The sequence below is a fragment of the Equus caballus genome, chromosome 2 (genome assembly GCF_041296265.1).
Source record: "Equus caballus isolate H_3958 breed thoroughbred chromosome 2, TB-T2T, whole genome shotgun sequence".
Classification (NCBI taxonomy): Eukaryota; Metazoa; Chordata; class Mammalia; order Perissodactyla; family Equidae; genus Equus; species Equus caballus.
Genome location: NC_091685.1, coordinates 100,682,616 through 100,703,273, shown reverse-complemented (window position 1 = coordinate 100,703,273; position 20,658 = coordinate 100,682,616). Strand labels below are relative to the sequence as shown.

The 20,658-nt window shown below is 35.1% G+C and overlaps 1 long non-coding RNA gene across 2 annotated transcripts in view; it reads right to left on the bottom strand.

The window, feature by feature from the left end:
* Nucleotides 1-20,658, bottom strand: part of LOC111772558 (uncharacterized) — a 190,694-nt gene that overhangs the window by 28,903 nt on the left and 141,133 nt on the right. The window contains exon 3 of one of the 2 annotated variants that reach the window (XR_011435409.1): nt 12,061-12,100. The exons of the other annotated variant lie outside the window; for it this stretch is intronic. This is a non-coding gene — a long non-coding RNA (uncharacterized lncRNA). The remainder of the gene's footprint in view (nt 1-12,060; nt 12,101-20,658) is intronic. 2 annotated transcript variants of the gene reach the window in all.

Below are 20,658 nucleotides of genomic sequence, written 5' to 3'. Positions count from 1 at the left end.
GTTCCAGCTTGGTCCTTGCATAATAAATTAATTAGAAGAATGGTTGATGATGCCCTTCAGATGTCCATAAATTGTTCTCCAAGGAGCTTTTGATCAAAATTTGGCAATAAAAATCTAAGATTACATGTTATGCAAGGACTTGGGAACTTTAAATACAGCATTAAACCCACATGAAGAAGAAAATGAATTATAAATCACATAAATATATATTATTTAAAATCTTTTCCATAGTTTTGATGTTTCAAATTTAAACTTAAAATGACTGCTGTCTTTTTAATTGTCTACTATGGTTGAGAGCATTCCCTGTAGATCTTAGCTGGCTTTTTAACGGCACAGACATCTTTCTGTGGAAGACTAACATCAAAAATGACGCAGAAGAGTCAAGGCACTGTAGGCATTCCTCTATTCCATGTTGGAAACTGCTTCTGAATTTTAAACCTAGTCTTAAAAGGCTTTCAAGATTGTATATAATGTCGAGTCTCTAAATATCTTAGTTTATAAATTTTTTTTAAATTTGAAATGATTAATAGAAAAATAAATATAAAATTAAAGGTTACAGTTTTATGAAAAATGATATTCTCTCTGCCTTGCCCTTATACATTTATTCCAGATTCTTTTTTACTATAAGAAAACCCTGAAGGTCAGCATCATATTTATTATGCCATAATTTTCTTATTGTGGTAAATAAAGATAAAAAAATGTCGTTTTTTTTTTTTTTTTTTAGTGTCCTGGTCTTTGGGTTGGCCAAAGCTAAGAAGAGAAAGTTTTGGGATTTATTCTGACAGTTAAAATGATTATACTTTTATATTTGGATTAGATGTGAATCCAAAGTTTTTCTTAAAGTAGGTTATTTCTCTTACTAAGAAATTAAGTTAGAAATAATTCATCAGTATTTAATGACGGACCCTGATGATCTGAATAAACAGAGAAATTGTGGTGAAATGTACTGAAAATATCATGGGTGTTTGATTTAAAATTCTACTCAATATTCACTTGATATTTTAGTAATGTGTTACTTTTAAGTACTACTATTTTTATAGTTAACAAAAATATTGAAAATGATTATATTGTCCACAGTTTACCTTTTAAATGGCTTTTTTGTTTGTTTGCTAAGATCTTCAATGTAACATTGGATTCATAAGATGTGTCACAGAAAAGAAGGAATTCTCTGTCAAAGTGGCAATGCATACACTAGTTTCCTCATTTGGGACAGTCATGTACACACGAGCACTTAAAAATTATAAAGGGGTGTACAGATATTCCAAACATGAAAAGCAGACAACCTGCTTTACGTTTCATGAAAGTCATCTTCGTTGGAATGCAAACTGGGAAATGGAGACAAACAGAGTCTTCCTCTTACATACGTTAAAAAAAAATGTATATGCACACACTCATTATAAAGCCTATTCTCTTAAAAGTAAACTAATAATGCATTCGAATAGAGATGTATATTTGAAATGCATAGCTAACAGTAAGAACAGCTACTTTTTAAAGGACAGTCAATATGCATTAGGCACTGGCCAAAGTTCTTAAAATGCATATCACACTCTCTTTACAACTCTACCAGATGGAGGAACTGAGGCTTGGTGATGTCAACTAACCCGGCCCAGGACACTCAGCTAGTCATTGGCGGAGCCTGGATTGGTTGAAGCCAAATTATTATTCCTAAACACTATGATACATGGTCTCTAAGACCTCAGGTAAAGCCATTAATTCATCAAATTTTTATTGAGTACTTACTATGTACGAGACACTGTTTTAAGTGCTAATGATAGAGCAGGCACTATTTTAAGATCTAGCAATAAAACTGTGAACAAAATAAATGAAAAGTCTAGCTTGTGTGGAGCTTAGTGGGGAGAAATATACAATACAGTCAATAAATACATTATAGAGTATTTTAGATGATGGTAGATGCTCTGAAAATGAATAGAGGTAGATAAGTAACAACAGGAATGGGAAGGAAAGGGCAGTGGTGGGGGGATGTAATTTAGAAATAAGAAACACATTTTTCTCATTTAGAGAATGGAGAATTAACAGTCAATGAATCATTAAGGCTACTCTTTCTCACATTATCTTTCATTAGATAATGAGAATCTAATTTATAAAGAAAAGAAAAAGTAGAAGAAGGCCTAATTTCATTTATTTTTATTGTGGCAAAACATACATGCTATACATTTACCATTTTAACCATTTTTAAGTGTACAGTTCAGTGGCATTAAGTACATTTACTTTGTTGCATAACCATCACCGCTGTCATCCATCCCTAGAACATTTTTTTCTTTCTTTCTTTCCTTTTTTTTTTTTTTTTGCAGGGAAAGATTTGCCCTGAGCCAACATCTATTGCCAATCTTCCTCTCTCTCTTGCTGTTTTCTTTTCCACCCCAAAGCCCCATAATTTTATATTCTAGTTATAAGTCCTTCTAGTTCTTCTATGTGAGCTGTCATGACAGCATGGCTACTGACAAGTGAGTGGTGTGGTTCTGTGTAAAGCAGATAATCCTCCAGAGTGTGGAAGGGCCTCACCAATCAGTTGAAGGCCTGAATAGAACAAAAGACTGATCTCTTCCAAGCAAGACAGAATTCTGCCGACAGACAGCCTTCAGAGTGAACTACAACAGTGGCTCTTCCCTGAGTTCCAGCCCGCCTGCCTACCTTGCAAATTTTGGACTTACCAGCCTCCGTAATAGCATAAGCTAATTCCTTAAAAACAAAACAAAAACTCTCTCTGTATATGCATATCCTATTGATTCTGTTTCTCTGGAGATCCCTGACTAATACAAGCTCCAAATCTGGAGTAGAGGCAAAGTGGACAACAAGGCAGTTATTTCAGGACAAATATTAAATGCAGAAGCAATTTTGGGAGGCATGATGATGCTAACATGGAGAGAAAGAGGTGATGGTATAAACTTAGACTAAGGCGGAAAGGGGCAGCAGGCTGTATAATGTGGGCTTTGCTGCCACAGGAGACTAACGAGTGCACTTGTGACAGTATTGCTCTAAAAAGGAGTTCAGGAAAAAATCAATTTAGTACATAAAGCAGAATTATCAAATATAACAGAATAGTGACTTGCATATTTGATACAGCTGGAAACTAAGTTTATTAGATGCCACAGCAGATAAATTCCCTCATATAAAGAAAAAGGATATTAACAGGATGAGGAAAATGATGAGAAACAAAGAGTATATCCAGAAGATTCAACACCTATAGAATATAAATTCCAGATAGAAAGCTCTATGTAGATGGAGGAAAGTAACTATTCAAGTAAAATTAAAAAAAATTAATGATCTTAAAAACCTCACAAACCTACAAAACGAGAGCCTACCAATTTTAAGACAATTAATGGAAAAAAGCCAATCCCTCCCAGTGCAGCCGCCCCATGACCACTCACACACACAGGCAATGCAAGAGCTGCTGCTGATTTTTTTTTAATTTTAAAGATAAAGGAAAATTCCTTAAGACTAAAAATATGCACATGTTGATTTTCTCATATTTCATATTGAGGAAGTCACTTTTGTATATGAAGTTGAAAATAATATCTAATAACTCCAGTATTCAAATATTTCTGTAATAGTGTTTTTAAAATTTTGTTATTTTGATTGTCTAATTATTTCTCTATCTATATTTATCTATCTTTGTAGCTTGATAATCACTGAGTTTCACTTTATTTTTCTCTTCTATTAAATTTCTGAAAAATTATATTTAGTAAATATATATATATATTCCCCACCCAAGAATAATCAATGTGTGCAATATTCATGACTATCATCTCATTAGCAGATAGAAAGGATCTATTTATTTTCTTCTTATACTTATCACTATTGCTTATTTTTTTACTTATTACTAATTATTATTTACTTATTATTACTTAGCATTTATTTTTTGTAGTAAGAATTTATCACTTATACAAAAACAAGTCTTTATTCTTCAGGGAAAAGATGGCTTACGGGATAAAACCAAAGTTTTACTCAAAGGAAATCAAATAAAACGTTTTAACAATCCAGGAAGAAGAGGCTAAGTATAAAACATAGGAAGCTATTTTTTTAGAGCAACAAAGTAATCATAAAAATATATTAATGATAATGTAATACAGAAATATCATAATAAATTATTCAAAATACAGTAAAATAACAAAAATAAAGCAAATTCTACAACTGCTTCTAAAAAGACTAAAGTTTCTCTGAGAGTTCACAAACCTAAATAGAAAAATAATTGTAAAAAAAATTTAAAACTATCAATGGGATGCTCTCCTCACAAAAAGTGAAAAAGTTGATGATTTTAATGACTGAGGTGTAAAGTCTTCAATATTTTTAACGTGTGAATGAATCCTGCAGTTATGTTTTAACAGTGCCAAATCATAAGAGAAGGAAGGCATTCTTTTTGTTTTAAGGTAACATACTTACTTCCAAAACTTGTCAAATATTGCAGAGACAGATAGGGAGAGAAATAGATAGAAATAGCATTAAACAGAAATGTCCTAAAAACTCAATATTTATGGAAATAATAGTTCCCATACGATCTTTTTTGATAGTTCAATATTTCTTATTTAATAGGTTATCAGATCAATAAAGAAAAATAGCATGATTATCTCAAGAGCTACTGTAAGGGATTGTCATATTTGCCCTTCTAGAAAGCCACCCACTTATTGACATTAGTAATGGTTTCTGTGTAGATGCTAACAGAAACTTCATTTTGTGGAATTTTCAGGTACGTACATATAGAGAAAACTTTGCGCTAAATGAAGAAAATGATATTTCTACATTGTTAAAATTGTAAAGTTGGGATTAGTGAAAACATGAAAGTCTAAACTAAGTCTAAAGTAATCAAGTGAACAATATCAGCTAATCATGACCTGATTTGGGATACAGCAGCGATTTGTGTCCTTTCACTCCTGCGTAGTAGTCCATTTCCATCTGAGACCTCATCACAATGACCTTTACTGCCCGTATTTCTACAGCATTCTGTTCACAATCACGTAGGTATCCCCTAAGAAGACTGAGGCTTTCTCTGCCGCTCTCCTCTCCTTCTGAGCCTCATGAGAGTCACCTTTAACAGCCCATTCTAGGCAATCAAGGCTTTTTCTAGCATGCGTCTCACAACTCTCCCAGTCTCTGCCCATTACCCAGTTTTTGAAGCCGCTTCCATATTTTTAGGTATTTGTTACAGCACCCCTCCTTTTTGGTACCAATTTTCTGTCTTAGTCTGTTTGGGCTGCTATAACAAAATACCACAGATTAGGGTGGCTTATAAACAACAGAAATATATTTCTCACAGTTCTGGAGGCTAGAAATTCCAAGATCGAGGCTCCAGCATGGTCACATTCTGGTGAGGGCCTGCTGCCTAGTTCATAGTCCGCACCTTCTCACTATGCCCTCACTTGGCGGAAGCAGTTTAGCAAGCTCTCTGGGGCGTCTTTTATAAGGGCACTAATCCCATTAATGAGGGCTCTATCATCATGACGTAAGCACCTCCCAAAGGCCCCACCTCCTAATACCATCATGTTAGGCATTAGGATTTTGACATTTGAATTTGGGGGAGACACAAATATTCAGACCAGACCACACTGTGCGACTATCACAAATCATCCATCCTTTGTACTGGTGATGGAGATACTGATGTTTTCAAATTGGGACTTCTGTGAATAATACAGTTCTAAACATTCCAGTACACTTGTTTTATGTAAGAAGTTGCAGGCTTATCACATACACATATGTACAAATTCATAGATAATGTCAGAAAGTCCCCCCAAGTACTTATATCTGTTTACACTCTTGCTACCTTTGTATGAGAGTGATCAGTGCTTGTTATTTTGGTCTCTTCAAGCTTTTTGTTTGGGTATTCTGGTGTATGTGATGTTGCATCTCATTGCAATTAATTTGTATTTCCCTGATAAATAATGAGGTGGAACACCATTATAACGTCTTTGTTGACCATTTAAATATCCTTTTTTATGAACTACTTACTCAAGTCTTTTGTTCATTTCTTTCTGTTGTTTCCCTCTTTATAAATTTATAGGTGTTATTCACAGAGTTTGGATTATATTTTGGACACAAATTCTTTTATATTTATTTATATTTAAAAATATATGGTCCAGGGCCAGCCCTGGTCAGGTAGTGGTTAAGTTTAGTGTGTTCCAATTCAGCAGCCTGGGTTTGGTTCCTGGGGGGCAGACCTACACTACTCGTGGCCATGCTGGGGAGGCATTCTACATACACAATAGAAGAAGATTGGTAACAGATGTTAGCTCAGGGCAAATCCTCCTCAGCAAAAAATTGTTGTTTGCATTTTTACACTCTTAATAGTCTGTAAAGAGTAAAACCAATCGCTTTATTGAGATATAATTTACATACTTTCTAACTCACATTTTTAAAGTGTACAATACAATTTTTTATAGTATATTCACAGAGTTGTGAACCATTACAATTTAATTTTACAATGTTTACAACCCACAACAGGAAGCCTTTTATCCATTAACAGTCACTCCTCATCCACCCAGCCCAGTTGTCCCAGGCAACACTAATCTATTTTCTGTCTTTACAGATTTGCCTTTTCTGTGCATTTTATATAAGATGAATAATAAAATATGTGGTCTTGTGTAATTGGCTCTTTCATTTAGCATATTTTCTAGGTTCATCCATATCACAGCAAGTATCAGTACTTCATTCCTTTTTATTGACAAATAATATTCCATTGTATGGATATACCACCGCTTATCCATTCATCAGTTGATGGTCGTTTGCGTTGTATATACTTTTTTGGCTATTAGGAATAATGCTGTTATGAAAATCTATGCACAAATTTTTGGTGAATGTGTGCTTTCGTTTCTCTTGGGTTTAACTTTCAACTCCACATTTAATTTTATGAGAAACTGCCAGACTGTTTTCAAAAGTAGTTGCACAATTTTACCTCCCCACTAGCAATGTATAAGGTTCCAATTTCTCCATATTGCCAACACTGACATTTTGATTCTAGCTTTCTAGTAGGTGAGAAGTGGTATATCACTGTGATTTCAAATTTCATTGCCCTAATGACTGATGATGATGATCAACTTTGGATGTGCACATTATATATTCTTTTTGGAAAAATGTCCATTCATATCTTTTCCCATATTTAATTAGGGTATTTACCTTTTATTATTGAGTTGTAAGAGTTATTTACATATACTAGACACAAATACTTTACCAAATAACATGATTTGCAAGTATTTTCCTCCATTCTGTAAGTTGTTTCTCACCTTTTTTATGGTATCACTGCAGCACAGAAGTCTCTAATTTTGATAAAGTCCAATTTATGTGTATATACTTTATATTGCTCTTGCTTTTGGTGTTTTTTTCCAAAAAGTCTTTGCCTAAGGTGCAAAAAACTTACTGCTATGTTTTGGTTTAAGAATTTTATAGACTTAGCTCTTACTTTGGATATATGATCGATTTTGAGTTATTTTTGTGTGTGTGGTGTGTAAGTTAAGGGTCCAAATCTATTCTTTAGCATGCAGATATCCAGTTGCTCCAGAATCATTTGCTAAAAAGACTATTTTCTCCCTTTGAAATGTCTTGGCACCTTGTCAAAAATCAATTGGCCATAAAAGTAAAGATTTATTTCTGGACTCTCAATCTCTCAATTCCATTGCATTAATCTACGTCTGTCCTTATGCCAGTACCACACAGCCTTGAAGACTGCAGCTGTGTGTCAAGTTTTGAAATCAGGAATGTGAGGCTCCAAGTTTGTTTTTCTTTTTCAAGATTGTTTTCACTATTCTGGGTTATTTGTGTTTCCATATTAGTTTTAGGGTCAGCTAGATAATTTCTGCAAAATTGGAAGAAACATTGTATCTTGATAGGGATTTCATCAAATCTATAGATAATTTGGGGTATATTGCCACCTAATAACATTGTCTTCTAAACCATAAAAGTAGAATGTTTTTCTATTTATTTAGGTTTCCTTTAATTTCTTTCAATAATGTTTTCTAGTTTTCAATGTAAAGTTTTACACTTCTTTTGTTAAATTTATTCCTAAATACTGTATTATTTTTGATGCTACTGGAAATAGAATTGTTTTCTTAACTTTATTTTTGGGTTTTCCATTTATAGATCATATAAATACAATTTATTTCTGTATATTCGTCATGTATCCTGCAAGTTCCTTTATTCTTCCTTAAAACCAAGGATGCTCGATGGTCAGATCTGGACATTATATCCAGAGGTTACATCTTCCAATAAATTAGTCGCTCCTAATTTATCTCTTATGTGATAGGACAGAGATATCTGCATATGGAAAGCAGTGTTGAAAAGAGCAGTGTGAATAAAGAAATAGAAAAAGGGAGCCGTGAATTAGTTGACATCCTGAGGACAGGTTTTACAGATCTCAATAATAAATACTAGCTTCTCCTTTTTCATTCTTAGCATCAACCACTTTATCTAATCAAATCTAATCTGTAGGACAGATGATATAAAATAATAAATTGATTTTTAATTTATCTGAATCATTGAAAAAATAAATCAAGAAGGCTGCCAAAATACATAACCCATGTTTTGCCAACTTCTCTGAGGTCACATTCCACTGGTTTATTTTTGGAACAATCAGGACTGCTATGTTCCCTTCTGGTTTTGCCCAATGAAAATGGCTCCCCCAACTCTTTATCTGCTCTACTGAAACCTGCTTATGATGTCAGTGTTGAAACCATCTTGAACTCTGGAACAAAATCCCCTTGATAGGATGTCATGTCTCCATTCACAATAGAGCAGCATGTAACTAATGATGTGAGTGCCCATGGTTGCAGGTTGCAGCATTGTTGTCTCCCTAGTCTCAAAATATTAGTGCACAAAAATGCTTGGGCATATGATATTTTATTAAAGGTTCAAATAATTACGTAGGTTATATGGAGGAAGAATCATAATGGCTGTATTTTAAAAGTATATTATGCCAAATTTTCTACGCGATCCAAGGGAAAAATACTTAAGAAGTTAAATCTTTTATAGGAATCACTATTTCCTAATTTAGCCCTCTTAACCTAAATTGTATACCCTCTCTGGGAGATTATCTTCTTCTTTTAAATTCTACCACTAGTAGCCATGGCATTTAACCCTTAGATTAAAATGGAGCTCAGCTCAGGATTATCTACCTATCTTTGAGTCTCAGTTACTCAGTATAGATTAAAGTCTCAAGAAGTTCAGATTAAACAATGCTTGATTGTCTTTGGTATTCTGCTTTCCACACAATAAGTGAGGGTCAAGATGCTCTTGTTGCCTTCAATGTCTACTCATCTTTGGTACAGAGCAGGCAGGGAAAGGACAAGAACAGGCCCATGTACATCTCACTCTAGCCAGGGGTTTTTGGGAAATGAATGACCTTGCTCAGGCATCCCTGCTCACATACTAACGGTATACAAAAAGAGGTGGCCATATCTATGTATAAAATGTTCTTATCAGGTTATACAAGCATCTCTCTAGATGGTTTATGGAAAACAAACCTGAAACTCACAGATTTACGGATCACGTAGAATGGGGATGGTCACACAAGCTGTGTAATTAATGGAGAATAAAATGAGGATATTATAAAACCAAAGTATCTCCCTTCCATATCAATGTTTCTACCTACATAACTCACAAACTTGTCTGTTTTTTCCCAAAGTAAAAAGTGCAGAAGATAAAGACAGCTGTTAAGGGAGCTACAGCATACTGTTTGGGGATTTCTCCAGGAAAAATGTTATATCTGTGCATGATACATGCCTGTAACCTTTGAATCATTAGTAAAGCTTGATGTAAGGCAAGATCTATATATCTCCCTGAGTTAATGGACAACTCAACCCTTTTTGTTAACACAGAGATGCATTTCTCATTGTTAATGTTTCTTTGAGTTGGTGTTACGTCAGGCGTATACTCAGATATACCCTTCCTTAAGATAAGCAGAAAGTTTCAGTAATACTCAAAATCCAGTAGGGCAAAGACAAAGATGAGTGTTTTTGTTAAGAGATACATGAGTTAATGCACACACAATTATCCACTTACCTGGGAAATCATTGCATTCAATGAAGATAGACATCAGCGGTGGTGGTGGTGTAGCAGTAAATACATACTTGTTATATTAATAAAGACAGATTCCAGATTTCAAGAATTGGCCTAGAGACAGGCCTGGGGACCATCATTAGTCTGCTATACCCTGTGCTGCCTCAGATGATAGCTGCTGGTAAACTGAATTAACACCTCTTCCTTTGCACTTACATCATCTCCATGGAATGATTTAAATATAATAGATAGTCTAGTTTATTGCTTTCTTAATTAGTGCATAAATTTGAATGTGATTAAACAGGAAAATTCAGTCTGAACTAATTCACTAATAAGTACACTTTAATAGTTGAAAATACAGGATTACTAGCCAGAGAAAAAGAGTATCACCTGCTAGATATATTCATGAAAAGACAATTTTCAGAATCTGTGGATGTATCAGGCACTGCATAGCATGATGAATAACAGCATCCATAAAAATTCTGGACATGGTATCAAGCACTACTCATATTTTGCCCACATTTTTGGTGGATTTGTGTTTCCTTTTGTGAAACATAAAACTTTCTGTAAACATTTCAATTAACTGTGCAACATTTACAGGAATAACAACATTAACTCAGATAGCCTGAAAGTTTAGAGGGAAAAAGCCAACTATCCATTTGTGTCTAGGCTCCTGACAACTCCTTTAATGGATGGCAATAATGTTTTTAAAAATTAGTAATATGACAAGACAAACATCTTTCACAAAAGGTGTTCTTTTGTGAGATATGTCATTATACCTACTGCATTCATAGTTTTAAAGGATACATGTATAGAAGTAGACATTACAAAATATACTTAGGATTATGTAGGTAAATATAAAAATCAAACACTAGTTGTGATGTATCATCATCAGAAATCATTGCAAGAATTTGTACACCATTCAAGAGGTAGTTTAATAGAATTTAAGATATTTTCTCACTTAAATAATTACGTTCCATTAACATGGTTAATAGAAACTTCATATTTTTTCCACTTAATGGAAAATTCAGGTATTTACTCACCAAGAATTTCAGATATTTTTCACTTAGTGGTGCAACAATTTACATCTATTTCTTTATTCAACAGTGAGCCATCATTAATCCAGACACAGATTTTCAGAATTTTTCTAAGGAAGCACATTTTTCAGATAAATGAAACAGAGCTCTTTAAAAGAGATAATGGACATTTCTGATGAAAATATCTGCCAAAATAAATGACATTTTTCAGACTTAATAACCCTCAAATTTAAAGATAGAAACAAATTAGAAATTTCAACTACTTTCATTACATGACAACACTTCTATAATGCATAAAATAAAAATTAAAAGTTATTTTAACTTCTCATAAGAATATATCTCTCTAGTTGTCCATTCTGGAATCAGAACTCAGGATTTAAATTCCCACTGATAGGTTAAAATACCACCATGTTTGTTATAAAGTTTATATTTTAGGACTGTTCAAATTTTCCATTGTTTCTGTGTTAGCTTTCCTATCTTTAATTATGATATCTGTAGATAACTTATTTAAGCTCAGTTATCCAATTTATGAAATGGAGCTGATTGTATACAACTCACATAACTTAACAGAATTAACTAGGATTACTAGCCATTGTAAGTAGTTTTGTTTTGGGCAATGTATCATTCACATAAGATATCTAGCCCAGAACATGTATAGATAATGATAAAAAAAAGTCATTTGCTTCTTTCAATTAATGATCAAACAAATTATACATGCTGGTAGGCTATATAATAGGCCCTGGAAATGCCCTTGATCTCAGCCCATATAACTCTGATTTCTAGTAGAGAATAAGTGAATCAATGGAAGGTAATTTTTATAAAATTTTGTAAAAATATTTTAGTGAAATTTGGAAAAGTGGTCCTTTCAGAAACATAAAAAATTAAAATAAGCTCCTTATCTATTTACCTATACATGTACCTGCCTACTTAACTAAAATCCGTTTAGAAAGAATATTAGTAATAGGTAGTAGTGCTGGTTACATGCCAAGTACTCCTCAAATACTGCCTTGCATTCAATACTTACTTTAGTCCAATGTTGTAGTTAGTATTAGGATCCTTATTTTCTGTAAAAGAAAGCCGAAGCAGAGAGGGGCTCAAATTCCTTTCCCAAAAACACATATGTAAGAAAAAAAATCACATATATAAGAAAAACTGAGGTAGTTCATATTAAGATTCTCATTTTATATAAGAAAATTGAAGTGGAGAGCTGGTAAGTAATTCCTCTAAATCCAGGGTTTGAATCCAGGGCTAGTCCTTCTCGAGTTTAGAGTTTTAAATGCCACATAGTACTGTTTCTGCATGAAATCTGCCTTAAGTGTTCCTTCTTTCAGTAATAGCAGCATCCTGGGCAACAACACCTTTTACTGATTATTTGCTGCTCAGGATAACATTTTCTTCTAAACTTTGTTGCCCACAATTTACCTGTCCCAAGTCCCATTTTCTTAAATTTCTTCTCATCCATCACAAGGGATTAGAGAAAGTGCTAATCAAATATACTGAACTTTGTTAAAAAATTAATCTTCCAATTATAAAGCAGAGTTCTCCACAAAATCATGTAGTGACTAACGTAGGTTATTTCAAGCAATTTGGCAGATGAGTCAAATGACTTAAGATTAAAACATGCCATGTAAATCTCCAAAAAATATTGTCAACAGGTTACAAAAGTTATATATTGACATCTCCAGGGGAAGACACAGGGTGATTGGCTATGTTTATTTGCTGACAGTTGAAGAGCAATAAATTGTACTTAATACTATTGTCGGAAAACATAATTCAGGAAACATGAATAGGAACCATGGGGATTGTTTCCTCTAAACAGACAAATTGAATTTCACCATTGAAATGTCTTTGTCTGGGAATATTACATACCATATACGGTCATTTCTATAATAAATGCAAAGAATATAAAATGCATAGAATCTGGCACATAACAAACATTCAATATATGTTAGTTACAATGATGATGATGACATATGCATAAAATTTGAATCTGCTTTTTCAAGTGTCTAAGTTCTTCTAAGTAATAGACTAAATCTGAAGAGCCGTTTTGGGAAGGATCATGACGTTTGTGCTGGGTTATACATGTTTTCTTCTGTGTCGAAAGTTATATGTTGTCTTCCCATACAACCTTTGCAAGAGGTGGGTCTTTATAGCTGAGTTTCATACACAGTATATATACTGATCCTTCTTTATTCTCATATATTTTCCATTTGCAATAAGTTAAACAAATGCATTTATATGAAGGACTTCTAACTAGAAGCAAAATCTTAAGCCCTTCCTTTTCTATGTTTATATAAATGCATAAAGCTTAACTTTCAACTGTAATATCTTTAATACCTTATAATCCACCTCAAAACTGGAAGAGAAATTGGGAAGGATTCTCATGTTTCTTGAATGCTGCTCTGTGGCAGATGACTTTAATATGTTGATATGTTCTATCATAACAACAGTTTTACGTTATGATTACTCCTATTTTTGATGTTAAAAAATTGAGACTTCAAGATTAAGTAACTTGATTTTTAAGACTTATAGTGCATATTGAAAATTAGCAGATTCACTCTCAGACTCTCAGGCTTTAAGAACTATAAGGAAGACTATAAAATATGTTTGAATATTTTTCCCAGAAACTTTCAGAGTGTTTTCCACATGTAGGAAGTCTAAAAATGCTTACATATTGAATGAACAGATGAAAGCCACATAAATGAATGAAAATAAAAACCCAGGTTTGTGCTTTTGCTGGTAATTACTGGAAGTCAAAACTTTGTGTGCATGATGAAATCAAACTGAAAACCATGCACTGGGAGTGGATATTTCTCACTATTTTGATCAGTGAAATGAAGAACTGATACTGTTCCCTGCACTGATTCTAAACTCCCTGAAAAAAATGACCGCTGCCAGCTTGAAACTTAATAACAGTATCTCCAAAGTCTATGTGTTATCACTCTCGTTTTTTCTTTTTTAATTATTTTATTGAGGTCATACTGGCTTATAACATTGTGTAAATTTCAGGTGTACATTATTATATTTCAGTTTCTGTTCAGACTGCATCATGTTCACCAACAGTAGTCCAGTTTTTGTCCATCACTATACATATGTGCCCCTTGACCCTTTTCACCCTCCCCCCACCTCGTCTCTGATAGCCACCAATCTGTTCTCCTTATCAACGTGTTTGTTTATCTTCCATTTATGAGTGAAATCATATAGTATTTGTGTTTGTCTGACTTATTTTGCTTAGCATAATACCCTCAAGGTCCATCCATGTTGTTGCAGATGGAATGACTTCATCTTTTTATGGCTGAGCAGCATTCCCTTGTGTATATATACCACATCTTTTTTATCCATTAGTGACTTGATGGGCACTTGCATTGCTTGCATGACTTGTCTGTTGTGAATAATGCTGCAATGAACATAGGGCTGCATATATCTTTTTGAATGATTAATTTCATGTTCTTTGGATCAATATCCAGTAGTGGAATAACTTGTTCATGCGGTGTTTTTATTTTTAATTTTTGAGGAAACTCCATACTGTTATCCACAGTGGCTGCCCCAGTTTGCATTACTACCAGCAGTGTATGAGGTTTCCCTTTTCTCAACATCCTCTCCAACACTTGTTATTTCTTGTCTTATTAATCATAGCCATTCTGACAAGTGTGAGGCGATATTTCATTGTAGTTTTGACTTGCATTTCCTTGATAATTACTGATGTTGAACATCTTTTCATAAGCCCGTTGGCCATTTGTCTATTTTCTTTGCAAAAATGTCTATTCATATCCTCTGCCCACTTTTTGATCAGGTTGTTCATTTTTTTTCTTGTTGAGTTGTATGAGTTCTTTATATATTTTGGAAATTAACCCCTTGTTGGATATATGATTTCCAAATATTTTCTCCCATTTGGTGGATTTGTTTTTTATTTTGTCAATGATTTATTTTACCATGAAAAAGCTGTTTAGTCTGATGTAGTCCTATTTGTTTATCTTTTCTTTTGTTTCCTTTGCCTGAGCAGATGTGGTATTCAAAAAGATCCTAAGACCGATGTCAAAAAGCGTACTGCCTACCACTTTCTTTTTCTTGGTGTTGTAAGTTATATTTCCAGGAAATAAATTCTGAGGTTCTGAGATTTTTGTCCTGAAGGTTAATCACAATGTTCTCTTAGGAGAAATTCTGTAAGGTTGAAGGAAGCAACCAGAGGGAGAAGGTGCACTATGATAGAGTTGCATCTAAAAGGAGCTGTGGACCAGTTGGAATGGTCCTGTAGCATGGCCTTAATTGTGAAAAAGGTGTTGTGGGCCTTTATAATGTACCATTGACTAATCCTTTGCTGTGGGCTTCCTCCAAGGAGGAGAGCATGACCTTTGGAGAGGTGGCTGGCTGTCTTGAGATGAGGATAATTCCTGGAGGGGGACTTAACTGAGAATGAAGTCTATATGCCATAGCACAGCATACACGTGGTTTTTTAGTAACTTGATAAATGATAATAGGAGTTGATCACACCATGTGAAATCATGTAAAGTCTTAGGGTATGGGCGGATGTCACAATTTCTGGACAGTTCTTATAAGATGTGCTGGATGTTCTTGAAGAAAATGCCTCTTCACCCCATCTTGGGAAATAATACTGGTGTAGCCACCTGGGAGCAGTTTATGAGTATGGTAAATTTTCAAGATGGTGCTTGGAAGTCTGTGGGCAACACTTCTCAACTCAACTTCCTGAAGCCGATAAAGGAAACATCTTCACTGGAGTGGAAGCTTGGTGGTCTGTTGGTGATGACTTCAGACTTAGCTCCAGAACAGTGCCATTTGTGTTTTTTCCCTTGTTACAACATTCCTAATTCCTATCTCTGTAATTAAGAATTCAATATTCCTTTCCCTTTAGTCTATTTCAATTAGACCCTCCCTACCCACAATCAAATAATACTTATTATGCTATTAATAATAGCAATGAGTAAAATATTCAATACTTAATATGTGACTGGAAATTTTCTAAGAGATTTTCACGTGTTAGAGTATGTTAATCGGGGCAAAGCTAAGCTGCTATAACAAAAGACCCAAAATTATAGTAGCACAAACACAATGAACTTATTTTTCTCTCATGTAACAGTCACAGTATGAGTGTTCCCCATCTCAGAAACATTTCTGCTCTTCATGGCTTTTCACGGATCCAGCTTCCTTCTAAGCCATTGCCCCACCACACTTGAGAGAACTGTCATCATCTGCATGGTGGAAGTTCCACTGCCACTATCTCCTGACAGTTGGAAGAGAAGGTGTGGGTGGAGAATTTACTCCTGCTGTCTTCATTCCCAGACCAGAAATGGCACATATCACTTCTGTACAAATTCCATTGGCAGATGTTTAGTTACTTACTCATAACTAACTGCAAAACAAGCAGGTACAAAGTGTCTGACTTGGCAGAAGTGTGTCTGGCCATAATTATAAGAAAAGAAAAACTGAATTTGGGTGGAAAGCAAACAACTCCACTAGCAGTTTCACTAGTGGCTTTTCTGATTTCATCACCTGCCCTTTTTCTCCCCTTTCCCCAAGCTCAAAATAAGCGTTTTCTAGTCTCTGAGGGAAACTATGCTCTCTTCAAACCATAATTACCATAAATCCTTTTCTATGGGTCTAGTCCTTGGTATTCCCATCATGGGGAGACTATTTGGGAACCAAAATCAGACTCCTATCTCTTATGCTTTATGCTCTGTCATCTCTTTTATTCCAAAGTGTCCCAACTTTTTGAATGAGTAGGATAGCATTAAGAAGAGGAAGAGTTGAATAGACAAAGGATAAAAACATGCTAGCATTAGGAAAATAGTGTCCTGATATAAAAGTCTATGTGTTCCAAAGATTAGAGATGTCATCCAGTCAATCACTGATTTTAACAAATAGTATAGAAAGACAAGAAAATGGTGGGAGAGAGGCTCCCACCCATAATCCTCCAACTACTTCTCCACAACCCAAGCAAATTGAATGTACCACATTATGACTCCTGCTTCTTACCCTTTTATTAGTTTATCTTTGGCTTGATTATGCTTACATAGATGGAATCCTCTATAATATAACATCAAATTCATAACTCCTAGAAAGAATTAACTTTACATAGGTCTGTGTTCCATGACTAGAAATGTATTCATTTAGACATTCTTCTCACCCTGTATGAGCTTATTCCAGTGATTAAAAGTATTCGATTAACTTTAAATAGTAGGAGAGACTTTAGAGATCTTTCAGCTAAACTTCTTCATGTTAAACATTGGAGAAAGTGGTTTAATAGTTTACACAATATCACGTAGCTTATTTATTTCAGGTCAGGACTAGAACTTTGGTCTACTGATTCATGCTAATATTCCTTCTGGTACACCTCACTGCCTTTCCATTCTCTTCCTCTCTTCGTTTTCAACATAATTATCCTTGTCACCCACTTTCTAACCATCTGACATTTTAATTAACTTTTCTAACATCAGAATCTAGAAGCAGATGAGCATTCTATTTTTTCTGTAATTCAGTCTACCCTTAAAGTGGCATTTCCCAAAGTATGTTCAGCTCAACTGTAGCCCTGTGGAAATGTTCTATGTAAAATAGATTCCTGGGAAATTGGTTTGAGAACTGTTGTTCATTATGACTTCTCTGAAATGTATAATATACAATAACATAATGAATGCTCTGTGAAATAAATCTTTTAAAGAGAAATTTGTTTAACTTTTCTTAAACCACTACAGTTATGCATTGCTTAACGACAGGGATATGTTCTGAGAAACGTGTCATTAGGTGATTTCTTCATTGTACGAATGTCACAGAATGTACTTACACAAATCTAGATGGTATAGCCTACTACGCATCTAGGCTCACCATATGGGACAACCCTAGTATATTCAGTCCATTGTTGACCAAAACACCATTATGTGGTGTATTACTGTATTTTTCAAATGTTATTTACAATCTTTCTTCTCTCTGTCTACATAATTCAACTGCTCTGTGGACTCTTTGGGAGAGCTACCTCAGTCACATCCTGTTACTCTTAGGAAGTCTCTCAGATTGAAGCAATGATCAACCTGGAAATACTATTTCATATTCTGAGACTTCTAGATAAAGTCTGTTGTTGAAATCTGAGGTGTCTGCCCACAACACTGATTGCCAATTCAATAAACATTTTAAAGAATTCAGAATGATCTATATTATTAAAATTATATATCATATATTGCCAGTGTATTCACTGATTGTTCTAATACGTTAAAAAGCAGAATAAAATAGAGTTATGAGTTCTGGGAAAAATGTGGTTGAAATTTTAAACAGGCTAATCAGGACATCCCTAAGAAGAGTATCCCTGAGAAAATGATATTTCAGTAAAAATCTGGAGCAGGTGAGGAGGGTGACCATTTGATATGTGGAGTGGAGCATTCTAAGCAGAAGAAACAGCCAGAGCCAAAGTGTGAAGCTGGGAGTATGCCTGAAGCATTAGCAAGGAAGTAATAATGACTGGGAGGATTGCTTGAGAGAGACGGGAAAGGCACAGCAGGTCAGGGAGGCAATGAAGAACCAGTTCCTCTTGGTGTTTGGGGCCCTTGTAAAGATTTGTGCTTTTGCTCTGAATAAATTGAGAAGTCACTGCAGAACTGACTTATATTTCAGTTCAACGTTGCTACTTGCTGATTTGTGAAGAGACAAATAAAAGGAGGAGGGAAGGATGGTGGTCAAAGGAAAAAGCAAAGAGTACCTCCTAGAACGTGGAGAGTAGAGGCCAGAGATGAGATGGCTCAGATTCTAATGACAGCAGTGGAAGTGTTGAGAACCCATACATAACACTCTAGATATATTTTAAAGGTACTGGATGTGAGGCATGAGGAAAAAACCCAGAATCTATTGTCTAAATATTTTTGGCCCAAGCAAGTAAATGTACAATCAGGAGTAAGCCTACCCTTGATTATTATGGGTGGGGGTGGGGAGTGCATTAGTTTTGACATGCTGCATTTCAGAAGGCTACAAGATATGTGGACATCACAAAGGCAGTTACATATATGAATCTGGAATTCAGAAGAAAGATTTAAGCAGAAAATAAGAAAGTTGTAGTTGGCATCAAATAAATGGTATTCAAAACCAGTGCACAGCATAAGTGGACCAACGACAGAGCTCTGGGTTGCACCAATGTTAAGGGGAAGGGAGAAGAGGAGGAATCGGTAAAGGTGACTGAGAAGGAACCACTAGTGAAGCAGAAAAAAAATTAGGAGAGAGTCATGTCCTGATATCCAAGGGAAGTAGGAAATCAAGGTTAAGTATGTTAAGTTGTGTCCAATGTTACTAATAAATCTATTAAATAGAGAAGGGAAAATTGACCAGAAATTTGGCAACGTAGAAATCACTGGGGATATATGTAAGGAACTCTGGGAGCAAAACTTTGGTTGGATTGGATTTAAAAGACAAGAGAACGTAAGAAGTGGGAGGTAGTTAGTGTAGACAATTTTTTCTTAGAGAGTTTTGTAACAAATGGAAACAGCGGTGGCAGCAGGTGGTTCAAAAAATAATGTTTCGATCCAGCTGTTCCACCACCGGGTACTAATCCAAAGAACTTGACATCAACAATTCAAAGAGATTTATGCATCCCTATGGTCATTGCAGCATAATTTGCAATAGCCAAGACGTGCAAGCAACCCAAGTGCCCATTAACTGACGAATGGACAAAGAATATGTGGTATACGTATACAATGGAATGCTACTCAGCCATAAAAAAAGACAAAATCCTTCCATTTGCCATAGCATGGATGGACCTTGAGGGTATTATGTTAAGCCAAATAAGCCAGATAGAGAAAGACAAACACAGTGTGATTTCACTCATATGCAGAAGATAAACAAACACCTGGACAAAGAGAACAGATTAGTGGTTGCCAGAGGGGAAGGAGGTAGAGGGGTCACATAAGGGGGGGGGGCGCATATATATGGTGATGGATAAAAATTAGACTGTTGGTGGTGAGCACCATGCAGTCTACACAGAAACCGATAAATAATAATGTACACCTGAAATTAGACAATGTTATAAACCACTATGACCTCAATAAAATAAAGGAAAAACAGTAATGTTTCCTTTTGTTTTTAAGATGGAAAAATAACCTTACATTTTTATGATGATGAGAACTGTCCAGAGACAGAAAATAACGTAGCTCATGTAGGTGTGGCGTTAGAACCCCCAAGAAAAAGACAAAATGGACTCTGTGAGGCTAACAGGGACCTAAAACAAAACAATCAAGCGGCCATGCCAGGACCAAGGTGCAGTCACGTATTCTCTTCTCAGAAAAAACGCAACTTGGACCTGAAACCAAGTGCTCCTACTAACAGATGGCCAGAAGCCTGATAGAGCTGATTTTAGAACACCCGTATCTATAGAGGCGCCAACAAATCAGAGGGCTTTCAAAACAATGCCTGTGGTCTCTGGCGTTTGCCTTTATAAGCGCGGCCCTCCCACATCCTCCCTGGAGCACGCTTTCAATTTGTTCTGGAGGCTGCATCTCCCCAGTTTATAAACTGTATGAGCAATAGAGCTTTCCTAACTAAATTCTTGTATTCCATATATTTTTATTGACGTAGAGGAGAGCCCAAAATTACTCCTGGGGCTATGTATTGAAGTAGGTAAAGGGTAAAGGGG